General features: G+C 54.7%; 1 long non-coding RNA gene across 2 annotated transcripts; it reads left to right on the top strand.

Moving 5' to 3' along the window:
* The first annotated feature begins 544 nt into the window (after positions 1-544).
* Positions 545-2,296, top strand: LOC129520205 (uncharacterized). 2 transcript variants are annotated; one of them, XR_008666515.1, is made up of 4 exons: positions 545-566; positions 730-944; positions 1,030-1,556; positions 2,254-2,296. It is a non-coding gene; the product is annotated as an uncharacterized LOC129520205 (long non-coding RNA). The 2 variants fall into 2 exon arrangements; XR_008666514.1 differs by lacking the exon at positions 545-566 and having other exon boundaries at positions 665-944.
* Positions 2,297-5,076: the final 2,780 nt, after the last annotated feature.

The following is a 5,076-nucleotide window of genomic DNA, read 5'->3' as shown; positions in this document are numbered from 1 at the left end:
GTCAGGGAATTAGGTTGATTGGTACCAGGAATAAGAGCCTAGGAACTTAGTTCCTTGGAGACCAAGAGTCATGGAAAGTCTTAGAAGTATAACGGAAAGTAGGTTGGTGCCCAGATTCCTGACTTGCCTCTCAGAGACATGGCCAGTGTTAACAGAGAAGAGACCTTAGCTCCATGAGCACCTCGATGGGTTTGCACCGGTACATTTGGGAGAAGGCTGAGTTGCTCTGCTATCGAGAGAGGGAAATTTGAAGCGGGTTGGTGTTGCTAAGGATTCGAGGGGGAGACAGAGTGACCGAACTCTCCATGGAAGAAAGGCCAAAGAAAACCCCCCACGGAGAATGAATTTTTCAGTTATATCTGCTGCAAGGGTTGCTATTAAAATCTTTATAGCACGCCTCCCTCCCCCCACCCACCCCTTGCCAAAAAATCATTACAGTCCACTTATAATCCTAGGTTGCCTGGGGGTGAGGGGAGGAGACCGAGGAAGAATCTAGATCCTTTTAAGTTGTCATGAGTCAAAACCATAGGCGCTAGAGGCAAAGCGGACCATGAGAATATCCATCTGTGAGCATTCACACAGTTACTGGGAAAGTCTTGGATTTCTCAGGCTAGGGGATTGGCGATTCGAGGCAATTTGGGGCAGCTTGGGGGACAAGGGGAGGCCCAGGCCGATGTGTAGGTTGGAGTAATAATGTACATAAAGTTGTTTGTCACGTATTCAACTCAGGGTCACGTTCAAAGGCCACCAGCGGCCGGGCAGGTCAAGGAGTGAAGCAGACCGGATGTGAGGCAGCAGGGAGTGGTGGAGACTACGGCAAGGCACGGAGCACAGGATCCATCCGAAGGGGACAGTCTCGCCAGCTCCAGCTGCATGTCGCCTTGCAAGAACGCGCACGCCCAGGGTTGTGGGTCCACATTTTAAGAGAAACCAGGAACGGAGAGGTCAAGACCATCCTCTGTTTTTTGGGGCTTTTCTGTTTGTTTGTTTTAAATGTTAACTAATTCAGAAAATGTTCTTAAACCTCAGGGGTCAGACCGAAGATGTTGAATGCGGTTTCTAATTTGGAAGACAGAGAAGAAACAGAGGCAGGATCCGTCCTCGGAGCCAATAAGGAGAAGAAAGGCATTCGTTAGCGAGAAGGGGTAGGAAAGGCCCTGCGCCCTGGGTCCTAAGTTCAGGGCTCTGGGCTCTGCTTTGCTACTAAGTGTTCTCGCCACCCCACCCCCACCCCCCGCCCAAGGAATTTACAACCGTGGGCCTTACTTAGCTTCTTTGTAGAATAAATGCATTAAAAAAAAAATCCGACAGCCCTTTGGAGGTGAAGTTCCCATTATCGAGGAAGTCGAGGCAGCAAAGACACGAGGCCTGGGCGTGTTGCAGAAACTATGGCATTTGTTGACATTTCTTGTGTGTCTGCGAGGTGCTGCCCGGATGGCCGCATTCTTGCTCACTCTGAAAAAGTAAACACGCTCACAGCGCACCCCAATTACTGCCGCTGCCTGAGAACAATGCTATCAAAGAAGCGGGCGCTGTGTTACAGACGCGATCAGCAGGTGAGTTACAGACCCTGCCAGCGATGATAAGGGCGCTGGCATCTTTCCTATTCAGACTGACACTGCTCTGAGACAGGATCCCGACTGATGTCTCTTCAGCCATACCGAGATGCGTCACAGGACCTGGGAGGGGGGTGTCCGGTGGTGTCTGTTGTCGGCTTCGAGTCAAACCCTGGGGAAAATAGGTAGCCGACCGTTGCAGATGTTCTGAGATTAAAGGATGTTTCCCTGAAAATGCGGGAGGCAATGGTCCACGAGTGCCTGTTGGCAAACTGCCTTCTCCTGCACCGACACCCCCACTCCCACCCCTGTCCGTCCTCCAGGCCACTGGGAAGAAGCGGGGTGACATCTAGGTCTTGGGGCTTTCATGCTGGAGCCCGGGACAGGCCCACCTGGGATTGGAGGGATCGGAGGTGGGAGGCTGTGTGGTCTAGGGCTCCCAAAACGATGGGCTAGGGGAGAGGAGGGCAGGGGTGGGAGGATGAGAAGCGGCCACAAAGAGTCAGTGGGCAAGAGGGGAGCCGGAGAGCGCCGAGATGGGGTGATTTCAGGAGGCAGCCCTGTTTATGGAACATTTCATTCTTGATAGCCGCTGTCACATTCTAGTCATTAGACTGCATTTACTCGTGGGTTGTAGAAATTACTTCCCATGGGAAACGAAAGCAATTCCTTTTTCAAAGGAGGCTTTGTTTTCCAGGAGAGGAAAGTAAAGCATAGGACGGTGCAGCCCGCGATAGCCGGCATCCCCTGCTAAGCCAACCCTCGTTCAAGTTCACTGCTTAACCGTGAGCGTGCAAATCAGTCACCAGTGACGGTGTGAATAATAGCCACCCCTTGGTGAGCACCTGCTGCCTGCCGGGCCCTGGGCTATGTAACTACACAGGTATCTCGGGTGATCTCGAAAGATACCCTGGGCGTGCTCCGTGGCCCCATTTTTATGGAGAAGGAAACTGAGGCTCCAAGAAGCTAGATGTCCTTCCTCAACATACTGCAGCGAGGGACTCAAACCTCATCTGTCCGGCTCTGAAGGCCCTTCTTGTAGTTGCCGACCCCTGAGTGTGTTGCGGCTGCCGGAGACATCCTGGGTCCACCCCCAATAGGAACTGTGGTGCATAGGGTTGGGATAAGGAGCGAATGAAACAAATAGGAGGGCCCCACACAGGCAGTGGGGTGCCTGAGGCTGGACCAGTCACGTCCACTTCAGCTTAAATCTATTGCACCCATTAGAAGGCACCTGCTTCCCTGCTGCTCTCGGGGTGTCGGCGTCCAGAGCCTCGCACATCTGCAAATTAAAGCAAGACCTCGCCGCCATCCATCCGAGGAAATGAGCTGCAGCTCTGGCTCTCCCGCCTCGGCCACCGAAATCCCACTCTTGCCTTGTTAGCATTTATATAAGACCTCGGGTCGCAGGGCCCAGACCCCGCACCTCCGCGCTCTGGGTGTTCTCGCTGAGTAGTTACAGGGAAGCCTCGCAAGTGCCTTCACAGGTTCCCTTTCCACCTGCCTGGCTGCTCCCCGGGCCCCCCTGTGGTCTGGTGTCAAGCCAGGATCAATCCCCCCATGTGATAAGGAGTAAATCCAATTCTTCCGTTCTTCACACCAGTTCCCATGAGCTTCCGCACACATGATCCTGTTTGCAGTGACATCGTGGGTTGATGGGAGGGGGGCCAAAAAGTAGAATGTGGTCCCCGCCCCCCCATAGCACACTCGAGAGCTCCTCTTGCTCCTCTGGGAGCGGGCCACTCCGGCTGGACTCTGAAAGGCTTTGGCCTGGGGTTGGGATGCTAGAAGGAGGGAGGAACGTCCTCCCCACCTCCAACTGGTTTGGTGGTGGGAGAGTTTCTCAAAGGGCGGGAGGCAAGAGGACGTGGCTCTGGTGATGTGGCTTCCAGAGCTTGGGTGGTCAAAGGTTTAGGGTAGTTGAGGATTGAGGGAGCTAGAATCCCACTCACGGGGCCACAGAGCAGGGACCCTCCTGGGCCTCTATGTCCTGCCTTTCCCCTCCCTGCCCCAGGCCCCTCGCTGCTTGCCAGTGGCTCGGAGGGCCGCGTTCGCCCCTGGCCAGCAGTCCCCCTGGGCTCAGCACGTGGGGCCCTCCCAGGCCACGGGTCCCAGCCCAATTCCTGAATAGGCTGTTGTTTCATCCTTACATCAAAGAAGATAATTTTTTTTAATTCAACCCCCCCCCCCCCCAAGGAGTGTGACACACTGTTCAGGCAAGTGTCTTAATGAGGCTTTCGAGAAGGCAGCAGAAGCCAGAGCTGAGCTTGGATATGGGGGCGTCCGGGCCTCAATGGCTCTGCAGAACGAGTCCTGAAAAATGTGCCTGTGCTGCTGGGAGCTGAGAGGATGGAAGGGGTGGGAGGTGAGATCACAGCAGGAGGCGGTTGCCCAAGTCAGGAGAACGGTGAGGGGGTTCGCAGAAACCCACGTCCAGTATTTGACTTTGAGTTGTTTGCGGTGCTGTGATGGGAGGAGGGCCTGGCTTTCCCAAAGTCGTCTGATTTATCCACAGATGCACAGAGTGAGTGGTTGCTGTGCAAAAGTTCAGGAAAAGGAGGCGTTTGGCAACCAGAGGCGGAGGAGGAGAACACCCCCAGGAGTTGGGGGGATGGTGATGCTGAGGTTTAAGGAAGCCAAAGTTTCCATGAAAAAATAGTCCCAAAGGAGTTGCAGGACCCTCCCCGCTGTGAGACCAGGACAGGATGTGAGGAAGCAGTGGTGACACTGGAGGGCTGGTCGTCAGCCCTGCGAGGAAGGCGGGGCGCTAGCAGTACGCCCCCATTTGACAGGCGAGGAGCCCAGGATCCAGGTCGGAGGTGCTTGCCCAGCGCCACACACCCAGCACACAGGGCAGTACAGACCGGAGTGCAAAATTGTGCTCTATCCCTAACCAGTCTTTGACATTTGACAGGGACCAACCATTATTTGCCGGCTAAGAGGCAACCAGGAAAAAAAAAAAAAAAACAACGAAGGTAAATGAGCGCCTTCTGTATACTTCTCTAACTTACCACATCACCAGCCTCCTCAGTCTCCCTGTGTCACTCTGCTAAAAACTTCACTCTCTGCAAGGCTTAGAGCATCAGAAGGGAGGGAAGGGACAGAAGGACAGGTGGGACAGCACAGCAGCAGACCCTGGGTGGGAAACCCCATGAAGCAACCGGGAGCGTGGCCTCCACCAGGCCTGAGCTAAGCCCAGCGGGCGCAGGAGTCCTTCTAGATCCCAAGCTGTGCAAGTGTTGGGCGGGTGGGCAGAGAGACCCCCACCCCCCGCACCTGTCCTCTGTAGGAATTCTGCGGGGGCTGTCCCAGTTCAGCACAATGCTCCATCCCACAGCCCGCCTTGTGACCTACGCCCCCACTGCCCATTTCCTCCACTGAGGACCCGTGATTGGGGCCTCTTTGCTTAATCTCTCGCCACCAGTACCATCTCCTGGGCTGAGCTCTTTGCGGACAGCTTGCTTCCTGGGTAATTGCCGCTTGATTCATTGATGTTTTCACCACGAAACTGGTGATTCTC

The sequence above is a fragment of the Nyctereutes procyonoides genome, unplaced genomic scaffold, assembly GCF_905146905.1.
Source record: "Nyctereutes procyonoides isolate TBG_1078 unplaced genomic scaffold, NYPRO_anot_genome, whole genome shotgun sequence".
NCBI lineage: Eukaryota > Metazoa > Chordata > Mammalia > Carnivora > Canidae > Nyctereutes > Nyctereutes procyonoides.
The sequence above is the reverse complement of the archived record's forward strand: the minus strand, read 5'-3'. Positions and strand labels throughout refer to the sequence as shown.